The sequence below is a fragment of the Solanum pennellii genome, chromosome 12, assembly GCF_001406875.1.
Source record: "Solanum pennellii chromosome 12, SPENNV200".
Classification (NCBI taxonomy): Eukaryota; Viridiplantae; Streptophyta; class Magnoliopsida; order Solanales; family Solanaceae; genus Solanum; species Solanum pennellii.
The window spans coordinates 64,430,043-64,443,870 of record NC_028648.1 but is presented as its reverse complement, the minus strand read 5'-3'; the positions used below and the strand labels follow the sequence as shown (position 1 = coordinate 64,443,870).

At 29.8% G+C, this 13,828-nt stretch overlaps 1 long non-coding RNA gene across 1 annotated transcript; it reads right to left on the bottom strand.

Annotated features, from left to right (window-relative positions):
• Window positions 1-6,167: 6,167 nt before the first annotated feature.
• On the bottom strand, window positions 6,168-8,516 carry LOC107005436. Its single transcript, XR_001454885.2, has 2 exons — window positions 7,758-8,516; window positions 6,168-6,452 (listed from the first exon to the last, which is right to left on the bottom strand). It is a non-coding gene; the product is annotated as an uncharacterized LOC107005436 (long non-coding RNA).
• Window positions 8,517-13,828: the final 5,312 nt, after the last annotated feature.

The window sequence follows — 13,828 nt, the reverse complement described above, 5'->3', positions numbered from 1 at the left end:
AGTCTTGATGCCTTGAACTTCCGGCATGGACTAGCTTTTTAGTTATTTTTGTTCTTAGACATTCTTAGTTTAGTAATTTGAGATAGATGTTCTTGTGATGATGACTTCTAGATTTTGGGGAATTAATAGATGTTGATTTGTTTTATTTAAGGAGTTTAAGTCTTCCGCATTATTTTCTGTTGATATATGTTAAAATGATAAGGGTTAGATTGGTTGGTTCGCTCACATAGGAGGGAAATTGTGGGTGCCAGTCGCGGCCCCGGTTTGGGTCGTGACACCTGCATCTTTTGATGATGCAGACACATGTATTCAAGATCAACAATAGGAGCTTCATTAATACATCCGAGAGTTCGATTTAGCTATGGTGAGCTTCCTTGCTTCCGGAGGCTTCCATTTATTTTCAGTTGTTAGGAGGTCGTGGTTCTTGTCCCGACTTCCATTATTGTCATTTAGAGGTTTCATAGATAGTCAGTATAGTTGAGAAGTCTGTATTATTCATTATTTTGTTAAATGTTTTAAAGACTAAAGTTGTCAATCTATGTCAAGTTGAATATATTAATTTTCAGTGTTCTCTTTTGAAGTTAAAATTTGTATGTAAGTTTTGTTAGCTTTTATTTCAGTTTTAAGCTTTTGCATAGTCTTCTGCTTGTAGTCAATCACGATGAGGGTTGCTAGGGGACTAACAATGGTTCTTCAGTGCCGGCCACGTCCAGGGTGTAGATTCGGCTCGTGACAGTAATTTACAATACCAATACACCTCATATATAATCCTAATTTGGAAATTAAGACCCGAACTTCTAATTATTTCAATTCCAAATTTAACTAAGTAATTAAATCTTCTAATCAACCCAAATTGAATCACAAAAATTGATATTTTTAACGACCTAAAATACACCATCATATAAAATACTAATAGGATTAAATTTCGAACTAAAATTCAGTCAAGATCACACAGACCTGATGCTTATGAATACCATGATTCTCATTTTTTTCTTTTCTTAAATATTATTTTCTATATTTGAAAAACAAAACACTATTAATATGTTATTAAAAATTAAAAGTATTGTTATATCGTGATTATTAAGGTACTATATTTGTATATTTTAAAATAATTTCCTATAAAAGTAGGAAAAATTAGATAACTAGTAAAAAAAAACTAACATATTTAGTGAAATCCTCCTTACTTTAGAAATATTAGTAAAAATGTCAGAAATGTCATTATTTTTTTTTAAAAAAAATGTATCCTAATTCACTTGTTAATTTCCCTATCATGTGATTACACGTCTATGTAGATAAAGGTAAAATATTACACGTTTCTCAATTAACTTTTCATCAAATTCTCTCTCTAAGATTTATCTATTAAATTCTCCCCTAATTTTTAGATTCCGCATATCACTCTTTCCATATCCTTTGTTTCAGAAATTGGATTATCAAGAATCCCATTGGTTAAGGTATTCATGTTTATCCTATTTTTATTTTTGTTATCTGATTTCATTGTTGTTTAAATTTTTCTGATTTGTTGTCTATAGTTAAAATCTCTTTTAGGGTTTGATAAACTAAAATACGCTCTCCAATGAATGATTTTAAGAGACTTACTGGAGATATCCGACAAGATCATCAAACTTCTACTGATTTTCCATCCTTTAATCTATGTGTTACTCAAGAAATAACGGATAATGTAAGTTCTGCTACTAAATTGATGAGGAGAGACGACCGAAACAATTGCAGGACAATGTCAGTATGCAAAATATTCCCCAAATTCATAATGATGAAGAAAAATAAGAGGTATTTCTGTTTTTTGCATGTTTTGTAATTTGCATGTTCGGTTGAATTTGTTTAAGAACCAATTTTGTAAATAAATTTAGCTTAGATAGCCTTTGTACTAATTTGAAATAGATTTGAAAGTGTATATGAAATTTTATTATGAGTTGAAAAGTATGTATTTTGTATTTTCAAATTTAATGAATTTTTGTATTCTAGGTATTTTTGTGTTAGTTCTGATAATGTACCACATATTTGGAACTATGTTTATTGTTTTACACATTTGGTAGGTATTCAGTAAATCAAGGATACATTTACAATTTTTATTCTATAATTTTGTGTTCATTGTGGTATTTCGTTATCTTTGCGTTGTGATGCTATATCAGGTTGTATTCTTTCTTTAGTAGGAGTTTGTTTTCCACATATGTAGGTATTCAGTTAATAAAGGATACATTTATAATTTTTTGTGTTCATTATGGTATATTTGTTTTTGTTTTGTTATTTTACATGTGGTTGATTTATCCAGTACAGTGAAGATACAATAATTTTTTTACATTTGTTTTGATTTTTAACAAATAGTGATGCTCTTTTATTGTTTTTTTAAGTTGAAGTAAACATACATATAACTATATTCATTTAGTTGTATTTCATTGTTTTGTATTCAGTATGGCACAGTTGGTGTATTCATTAGATCATTGTATTTATTGTATATGTTTTGTTTGATGTATAAGTTACATTATTGTTTAAATTTATATTCATGTGATTTAGTTTCTTATTTACATTACAACAGAATTTTTATATTTATATGATTGCAAAATTAAGAAACTTTTCTTATAAAACTCATTTACTCAGGGGCATGCTTTGATTGCAAAAATCTACTAAAAAGTGCATCCCACATTCACTGAATAGTCAACCATGATATTATAACCTAGTTGATTGATCATCTTTCTGAGTAGCAATATAAAATGTTTTGTGAGAAAACATGTTTCGTTCATTATATGAGAATCAGAAAAAGTGTTTCTCAAGGTTAAATTCACAAGTTTTGTATGTCACTAGACCTAGAAACTAGTACAGAGCAGAATTTTGTCATCATAGTTAATGGAAGTATATTGAAGTTTACACTTAGGACGTTTGCACTGATAACTGAATTAAATTGTGTTGGTATTGTAGATAATTTCAAGTTTAACATTGAAGAACCTAGTCGGCTTATCGTTCAGTACTTGATGGTAATGAGGTTATACGTAGATCGGAGTTAATTGATTGATTCAATAATAAAGTTTGGTGATGTGATAAAGTTTTTCATATTGTATTTCATTCATATGCATGTGTTCTGGCGAAATGACATCAAAGCGAATTTCTAGAATTCACTTTGATTTGGTTGAAAGTGGTCAATATATGTATTATCCTTGGGTAGAAAAGCATTCCATTGATTGCTACAGAGTATCAACAAGGTGTTGTCTTCTCATGGTCAATATTACAAAATATGTGGTATGCCTATTATCCTTCAAATATGGATATACAAGTCTAGTGGTAATATCACAGTCAGTTTGCACAAAATGGTCGTATCCCTCGAATTCTAAACTGACAATTATTAAAAAACTCCGATCCAAAATGTTGATTAAAGACATATTCAATATGGTAATAGAGAGATATTTTGGATATTTGTAGTCATCTTACCCTCATAAATGTGTTCATTTAATTTATATCCTCTATTTCGTTAATTATCACATTAATTGTTGTTTGAAGATCCACATGAAGATGAGGATCAATTCATTTTTTCTAGCCCTATTAAGTCTTTGGATCCCATGGAGGTCTCTCCATAATCTCAGCTTGAATTGGGTGATCATCTGATGACAAGTCTCAGTAACATAAAAAGTAATCGTGTTACTGAGAAATCCATAACTGCACATCATAAATAATTATGCAAATTCAAACCATACGTGAGGACAACACCAATATGCAAAAACAGTATAGCATAAAGGATCAGACCAAAACAAGTCATGTTCACACACCATTACCTGCACATAGAATCAGATGTCAAGGCCCTTTCAATACATCCCCATATCTGGCAATATTTGACTCATCTGCAGGTATAATAATATAACAAATTTTAACGTCTCTTAAAATTGATTTATATACATTCCCTCTAGTGATTATATATGGTATATAATTTGTTAATATTTTTCTATTTATTTTAGGTAGTTCATCGATATAACATTGTATTTTTGAACAGAAACACCCATTCATCTTTGATCTTGTTTCTGGAAATCATGATATAACTTTGTGGGATGCATACTTTTCATGGGTTTGAGAAGGTCTTCTTGCAAAACATGAGAAGAAGTAAGTATTAGAGACACATAATATATATATATATATATATATATATATATTTTATTTTTTATTTTTTTTTTTGTATTCTGAATTATGTATTCCTTATAGTTTTGATTAGCTGCCTTGTTTTCTTTTTGCATACAAGATCAGTCTATTATGTTGTATTTCATAATCAGTCAATAATCTGAGTGGTAGTCTGGTATTGTATTCTGAATATGTTAGTGTATTTGCACTCTGTAATTTAATTAAGAGATTGAATGGTTTGATGTATTTTGTATCCTAAAGTCTTTGAAAAAACTTATTTATTGTATGTGAATCTGTTATGCATTCTGTTTTATGTAAACATTCAAGAGCCTGAGTGATTGTTTAGTTATTTATTCTAATGTTAGTGTATAGTTTCATCATGCATTAAATACATAAGTTAATACTTATGTTTCATTACATATTTGTATTAACTTGTATGTTGTATTCAGCATCAAATTCAAGCAGATTTGTATACCTTTTAAATTTTATTTTTTATTTAGGTTTCATGATCAGGACCGATACAAGAAGGGGAAAGCAGACATTTCGGTGCCATTTAATTATGGTGTTAATCTTGTAGACAATAAAAATTGGTTCTACAGTTTGTCTTCCAGAGGACAGTTGTTAAATGAATCAGTAAGTATGAACTGTAGTTATTTAGTCATTAGTTACTATTTTATTGTTAGTTAGTGATTACTAATTTCTTTATTGTTCAGTATATCAATGTTATTTTATATTATTTGAGAAAGAAAGCCAAGTATGATGCTGACAACAGATATAAATACATAATCGTGGATTGTGTATTTGGGTCCAAAGTTTCCTCAATTTGAAAGAAGTGTGCAAATAAAGATAGTGATGTTTGTTGCGTTGATGAAGAACATTTTATAGGTGAATACATAGAGGGTATAAAGTGCATGCCAGCATTTTGTGGCATTTGGTGGATCACGTCTTTGTTTTTGTAAATGTGAAGGACAAATTCCATTGGGTATTAGCAGTAGTTTCTCTTAAAGATAAATGTATAGACGTTGATGATTCTTACAGAGCAGCAGATCATAATTCAGAAATCAAGAATGAGGTTAACAAGTTGGATCAACTCATTCCGCTCAAGCTGATAATGAATGATTATTACAGGAACAGGTTTAGATGTATCTCAAGAAGAGAACGAGTTATTTGAGATAGTTTTCACTAAAAACATACCTCAACAGATACATGATAGCTTGTAAGTTGTGTCATTTTGAATTTTGTATTATCATTTATAAATGTATTTAATTTTAATTTTATATTCTCCTATTGTACATAGGGATTGTGGTATCTATATGCTTGCTTAAGTCGAGTGACTATCTCATGGTCAAGGAAATTCGCTATGTTTTTAAGGTCAAAACATGCTGCACTTCTTTGGAACTATGCTCAAACAGAAGCTTGACGTCGGAGCCATTAGTGATATTGAGGCACCCCAACGCATAACATCACGTAGTTCATGATGGTTGTGTAACAATTGAAATACAATGATCGTTCATTTGTCATCTTGCTTTATTCTAAACTACTTCATCTAATTTTGATCACTTTTATATAGTAGTTGTTTTAATTAGAAAAAGAAAAAAAATATTTATTTTATAAGTTTTCAACTTTTTAGAGTCGCCACTTAATTTTTAAGAAAAATCAAGAAAACTATTATTTTCAAAAGACTTAAACAATTATTTTGTAAACTTAAAGGAGGGTTTGAGTATTCACATTAACGCCTTAGGAAGGTTTGAAAGCGCATAAGACGTCCGCTTATTTGTGATTATCCGACAACTAACTTGCTTGGCTAAAAAAAACTTTAATTTGATTTGAACTGAGAATTTGTTAAATAGTGAACTATTAATATATTTCCATGTTATTTAGCTTGCAAAATTTATTTATTATTATTTTGAGTCTATTTAAAGGCGATCGATTTAATTAAGATAGTTAAAACATAAAGGTGTCTTGTGGAGATTTGGATTCTTTAGTCCTAAATCTAGCGACAATTAATTAACAAGCACATACGCAGTAAAGAGAGAGAGAGAGAGAGAGAGTTGGGTTCAAATCCGATTTCTGTTCGCCTGAACCGATATTTAGACCCATTTTTGTTTTGGGTTTTTGACCCACTTCAATTGTACCTGTCCTAAGTTTCTAGCAAAAAATAATAATACAAAACGAGGGCTTATGCCCTACATAACGGAATACAATATTTAAAATAAATTTTGAATCTTGGTCCGAAATCTCCCAACTCTTTGGTTTGCACGTATTCTTCAATTCCGGGACCTGTTCATCGATTTTTATGGCTGACTCGATGAAACAATTGAGCCTTTACGGCTCTCCTGAAATGCAAAGGGAAGGCCGGAGTTCGTTGTGAACTCAGACAAATTTCACATACATAAAAATGTAAATATTGTAAGAATTAATTTGAGTCAATGTGAATCAAGTAAAATACTATTTATGATAATCTATTTGGCATCCTCACAAGAAAATAAATGAACTTATAAAACTAATAGAAAACAAATAGGGGAAGGAAATCTATACATCAAGATTTATCAAACTATGCTAAAACATTTTTTTTTCATCCAACTAGGAATTGAACAAACTACCTATGTCAAAATAATCCATGAAATTCAAGAGCTTAAGGCACCAAATGATGTTCGAAGAACGAAAGATAGAAATTATAATGACCAATTAAAAGGGGTACACAGAGAGGTACCAAGAGAACATTGCCAACTTGAGCCATAAAAAAAGAAGAAGAAAGGAATCTATTTTCAACATGGATTATAAAGAAACAATCTATCCTAAAATGGACACGAAGGTGCAAGGGATGACCGTATCCATGACTAAAATTTTCAGATTTTTGACCATTAAACAATGTCAAAACGGACCATGTCGATATATAGAGAAAAAAAAAGAATTTTTAAAAAAGGACATGAACAACTTCGTAACCATGCTTTTTTTAAAAAAGCTCCAAACTATGGCTATTCTCGATAATTTGTGCACTTCAGAAAGACAAGATATCTATAATTAGCAAGAAAAACCTTTACTACTTATCTTGTGACCAAAGAGGAACGGGAGGAGATTTAATACGATATAAAAAATGACAAAGTTCTAAGAATCCTAACACAAGCAACTTCCTAGGAAAAACATATGCAATTATAGTAAAAGCTCAAAAGGGAAAAAGCATATGCAAGCAAAAGAAGGCTCACATTATGAACCAGTGATCAACAAATAACAAAGATTTCAAAGTATAGAGTAATAGAGAGAGAGAGTATGTTGCACGCTTAGACAATACATCACATTTTACGCCATAAACGATACCCGATTTAACCGTAGAGACCTAAATCTATCAGTTTGAAAATATTTGCAACGTAACAATACTAAAAAGTTTCATGAACAAACCCCAGAGTGAACAAACAGCATTTCGAACTCATAAAAAACAAAATCGACAACTCTCGTCTCTTTAGATGCTAACTAAACAAGGTGAGAGCACAACAACACTTATAACATAAAAAAAAAAATCAAAAAGGACTCTTAGACTTGAATACAACCAACAAGAGTATTTTAATGCGGATCAAAACACAACGCCATTATCTAACCTTCATCAAAAGCGAAAGAACTAAGAGTGTTAAAGAATAATTTACCTTGTTGTGGGCAGCGACCGGAGACGACGAGCTTAACACGAAGACGATTCTTCCACCAAAATGAGACCACGAAAACAGAGAGAGGACGTTGAGTATCCTTTATATTACTTGTCTGATTCGGGTCCGTTTTTACCTCAAAATTTTTGTATTTTCTATGTATATTTTCTATGTAGTATTGTAGCTAATTTCTGAATGTCACTAAAAAAAATTTCAGAAAAAAAACCCCAACAATAGAGAAGAAGAGCAGTATTTATAGATGAGAATGAGGGAAAAAATGGTCGGAAACGGGAGGGAGAAATTCTTTTGGGATTTCAATTCGAAATTTAAAACATCCCAAGAGATAAGGAATATCCCTTGATGCTTTTCGCATCATTGGATTCTTCAACAAACTTGAACGGAAAAAAGAATTGAGCCGTCAAATCTTGGAGCAAGGACGCTTGAGGTGCGAGATTGCTCCACCCTACGGAGAAGATAATGAGAGAGGAGAGGGCCACGCAACTGCTTATTTGCTGGACTCGGGTCGCGTTTTTTAGGGCTGTCGATTTCTGGGTTTGGTCATTGTTCTGGACTGTTGAAGAAGAAAAGAAAGACGCAGGGGTGGGGGTCGTTTGGAATTGATGCGCGTGTGCGTAGTATGTCTGCAGGAAATTGTGTTGCTGATGGGCTGTTTTAGGAGAATTTGGATGGACTTGTCATTAACAGATGTGGACTCAGAATTGGGTTGTTTGGGAAGAAAATAAAGGTCCTGAAATTTGAATTTTTCTGGTGTGGAAAGCAAAGTGAGGAGATGGCAACAATTGGAATTATAAAGAATTAAAATTAGGGAAAAGGGTCGGATATACCCCTCAACTTTGTCATTTGGAGCTGATATACCCCTCGTTATAAAAGTGGCTCATATATGCCCTTACCGTTATACAAACGGCTCACATATACCCCTGCCGTTACAAAATGGCTCACATATACCCTTCATTTAACGGATGTTAAAAAGTTAGTTTTAAATTTATATTTATTACTTCTAATTTTTTAAAAAAATGAGTTAGGGGTATATATGATTCTTCTATCAAAGTTCAAGGTATATTTTAATTTTTTTCATACATAAATTATCTTTTGACTTCTTTTATTATAATTATTTGAGTTTCTTATTCTTATTTTATTTTTTTCTTTCATTCCTTAGTTAAAAAAAAAATAAACTATTTTTTTGTGTATTGTAATTTAATTTCGTATTCGAAGAAAAAATTTGGTCATCTACAATAAGTATTACAAGAATATTAGTGAAAAATAAATAAATTTGATTATCAAAATAATAATTATAAATTAGTCATTAAAACAAAAAAAAAGTCAAAAAAAATGTTTGATGAGGATTAAATTTACTCATATGGAATTATATTTTTTTAGAAAAAAATAATAAAAATTTAGATCAAAATTATTATTTTTTCATTTCCGTTAGAGGAAAAGGGTATATGTGAGCCATTTGTTTATAAGCAGGGGTATATATGATCCACTTTCATAACAAGGGGTATATCAGCTCTAAATGACAAAGTTGAGGGGTATATCAGACCCTTTTCCCTTAAAATTATAATCAATTAAGTTTAAAAACCTTAGCCCAATTGAAATTAATCGGTGAATTCGGTAAGCACCCAAACAAAATAAATTAGTACGGATTAATTAACAAGTTTTTTTAAACTTAGTGAAATAAAATAGTTATAAGATAATCAATCAAAAGTGTAGACTATTGAATAATTAAATTAATTAACCAACTATTTAATTAAAATAAAATCTTTTTGAGACGATTTTCAAATATTTATAAAATAAACTAATTATATAAAAAAAAATATTTATTTTATTAAAAATTATAAAAGCTACCAAAACTACTTTAAATACTTAAAAATATATTTTGAACTTTATAAAAACTAATTATTTCAAATCGTTTGAAATTTAACGATTAATTCATATCGTGGAGGTCCAAAATTGAGTGTCAAAGTAGTTTATCCTGCATACTTATCATCTTGAACAACTCTTATGTTGCGATTTATTCTGCATACTTATCATTTTGATTTATGTATTTTAAAAAGGTTTGATTTATATATATTATGTTTGTTGATTGCATATGTTGTATATTGTATTTGGATCCATCGTTCTAAGAGTGTTGTATCTAGGAAAGTAACAATACATTTTAACATTTGTATTATTTTATAGCAAAAAGTGATGTTGTATTATATTGTATTGATTACCTATTTTTGATTCTTCAGTATTCATTACGACACATTAACTGTAGTTGTGTTGTTTGCTTTATGATTTAATTTATTTTTAAGTATTGGTATTCATCATATATGATCTCTTTTATATTCATAGAGTATTGAATACAAATGCTTATGACTTAAATTACAGTGACACAGGTCAAATTATTTAGTGATCTTTTAAATACATATACAATGTGTGTTGTCACGATTATTCATATACAATGTGATAGGTCAAAATATTTAGTGATCTTTCAACTATGGATACATAACGACGTATGGATATCAAATTGTCTTTGTATTTTTTAATTAATTCAATCGATATCATCATAATTATTTCGCAACAGTTTTTGTTTGTATTTCAATTTGGTATATGGACTACATTATCTTATTTTTGTTTAATTTTTGTATCCCTTTTACTTATATTGAATATGAACATTTTGGATATATATTAAAAAAAAATACACAATAGGATACAAATATAATCACATACAAATATATTTTGAAAAGAATATTCATTAATCATTATCAAAACATTAATTACATCACTCTAAGGACAAGATATATACAAAACACTTTCAAGTTTATTTTCAAAAAAAAAAAATTAAACATATATATCTATTTTAGTTTTTGGTTCATTTCTGCATGACCGCCTATTACGCCCCTTTTGCTCACAAGTACTGTAAGAATTTTTATTCTTCTTTTCAGATAGATCGATGTACAATTTTTCACGAAGATATTTTGGAGGCCTACTAGGCATTCTTTTGAATTTTGGTGGCCTCACTACTTTATTCTATATATATGTAGCTACATTCCAATTAATTCGATCAGGTAATGGATTGATTGGATTATTGCATGTAACATGTAATGTATTTGATTTGTAAAAGTCAGAACAATATGGTTCAGGGTCAAGAAATTTCTTTTTTAAAACAGGTCAAGCGTGCGAACATGGTACTTTATCCACTTGAGATCTCCTACACGTCTAAGTTTTCCTTGCAAGGCAAACAATAAATGTGCCACTACCTGTTAAACAAAGATGAAATCAAGTTGAATCATACCAATTTTACAGCTACATATTTTACTGGATGAATACAAAATACAACACTTTCAAGAAAGTAGCAACATACCTTCGTACATAGTGAACATTCTTCATTTTCAGTGAGCATTTCTTGAGCTTTACCACAAAGTATTGTGAATGTATTAGAAGCAGATGTACAATTTTTGAAATTCCATTGACCAAACATTTATGTAACTTTCTCAAGAAAATCATATACCGATAATTTTCCTGCATCCACAAAGCATGCATTTATGCATTCAACTATGTTTGATGTAATAACAGAGCCTCAATAAACATTTGCATGAACCTTAGCCAATTTTTCATAACCAGTCAATTCCAAATAATTCTTTACCCTAATATCAACATGATCTGCTTTTTTCATTAGATCATCAAATTCAGAATGTTTGTATGCCTTTTTCATTGCATAAAACGCTTCTGAAATACTGTCATGTGACTTTTTTTATAGAGTCTTCACGTTTTTCCAAAGATGCCATGTGCAAGCATAATGTGGTACTCCATTGTATACCCTCAAAATTGCCTTTATAATACTCTCGTTCCTATCAGATACAATGCACAATTTTTCTTTTAAATCATGTGCTTTTCTAAACTAGAATGCATCATTTTCAAACTCAACGATATCGTATGCTAGTGAAAATGTATTTCCTGAATATAAACAATGTAAATATTATAATCTAATAGGGAAATACAATAAATATATATTTTAATAGTAGAATAGAATACATATTTCTTGGAAAAAATATAAATATGAACTAGTTATCTGCTCCATCTAGAGTGTTTGTTGACACAAATGTACCATTAGAAGTCCCCCTGAGATAGTTTCCCTCTACTACAACTACTGGCTTTCAACTTTCAAAACTTTTTATGAACGGAAACACAGCGATAAATAGATACAAAATTGATTTTAATCTATCTTGTTCATTCTTGTATGCGCTACAGGATAGGTGGTATCCAATATATATAAGTAACTGGGCAATTTACTATATCAATCGGATAATGTCCCCTTAATGAATTTATAGCTTTTTCATTAGCCTTCCATGTCACATAGTACGATAAATCTACGCAAGGTCTAGTCTAACATCAGCTTGTGTATCTTTCGATGTCGACTTCCTTTATGATCATGCTTGGGCTTTATTATACCTCCAACAATATTGTTTGTTGCTTGTCTCTGACTATTCACCTTATCTTTGAATGGATATGTATCGTGTACAAACTTTCTATTCTAAACATTTCCGATTTATTGATATCATTATCCAGCCACAATTTTCAGATACACAAATAAGTGTATAACTGCTCGAAAAAATAGAAAAAAATAACCAATTACATTACAACATGCTATTAGGTGGAATAGTTACTATTATTAAAAACGATAAAAACAAATCTAAATACCTTATTTCTCTTGCTCTCTCTGTCTTCCACTGAAATCTATTATCAATGGCATATTGCGTCATCAAAGCCTTTAAAGTACCTTTGTCCTTATAAAATTGATCCTCAATTACTTCCTTGTGATTCATACTGGAGATAATTTCGTTATTTATCTCATTGATGACTAATGTTGCACTAATAACTAATGTTTGGTTATCAATATTATGTCCTCAATTTATACCACACATGCCAACACCTTCTTCATATAGATTACTACTATTTATATCACAATCCTTCACAAATACAGTTACACATATGGGATACTTTGCGAGTTTTCAATTTTCTTTCTTCAATGGCACATACTCCCCCACACCCATCTCGTTGTGTATCTCCAAGGTGCAATGCTACCTTCTATTTTATACTTAAGATTCAAACGGTTATACCTCAAATCTACTCCAATTTGCTTAGCAACTGCATCAACTAAATCTTTAAACTGTGCATTTTCTTTAATTATAATTGCCTCAATTGTGTAATTAACATAGAAATTATCTTCATTCCATTGTTCAGAAATGCATAATTAAAAAACTAATGCTCCCCATATATGCTTTGTACAAACAAAAAAACATACCCAAGTTATTACTAGATACAAAATTGGAAATGTTACCATTATTTTGTATCCAAATTACAAAATAATGTATTTATAATAGTACTTATCCCATTTTTCGGAACTAAAATGTATTTTCAATTTTCAAATATATGATTCAAAAAACAACTAGATTAATACATAACAAAATTATCTTTTCAATTGAAACCTCAAACATATTTTGTATTTGGGGCTAAGCTCAAATACGATTTATTTATAATTATGTTATTATCTGCCAACATATTATGTATCCAACACAGATAAAGAACGTATATTCAAAGCAACCACATACATATTTTCATTATTTTTTATCATATAATTTCCTATTATGGATACAACTTATTTAAAAAAACAAATAACCAAACAAAAAAAATCATACAGTACAAATTATTGTCTAAAATTGTACCCATCACATTTTATGCAGTTAGACATAAAAGATTTTTTAAAAAAATTACAAAACAAATTCAAACTAGAATAGTGCCTTTTTGCAATCAATCATTAAGCAAACAAATTCAACAAACCCAGCAAAACTAATGATTCAATACACTGTTCACAATACATACAAATTAAAATGAAAATATATGCGATTAGCAATTATCTAAAGAAACTCACATCAAATTATAACCAATTACAAACAGATTAGGATGAAGCAATTAACAAATACCTCATATAATGTATATTCCGCCAATTATCGAGTTTCTTTCCCAAAAATTGATTGTCGATATTTCTTCAACAACAACTTTTTTCAGTT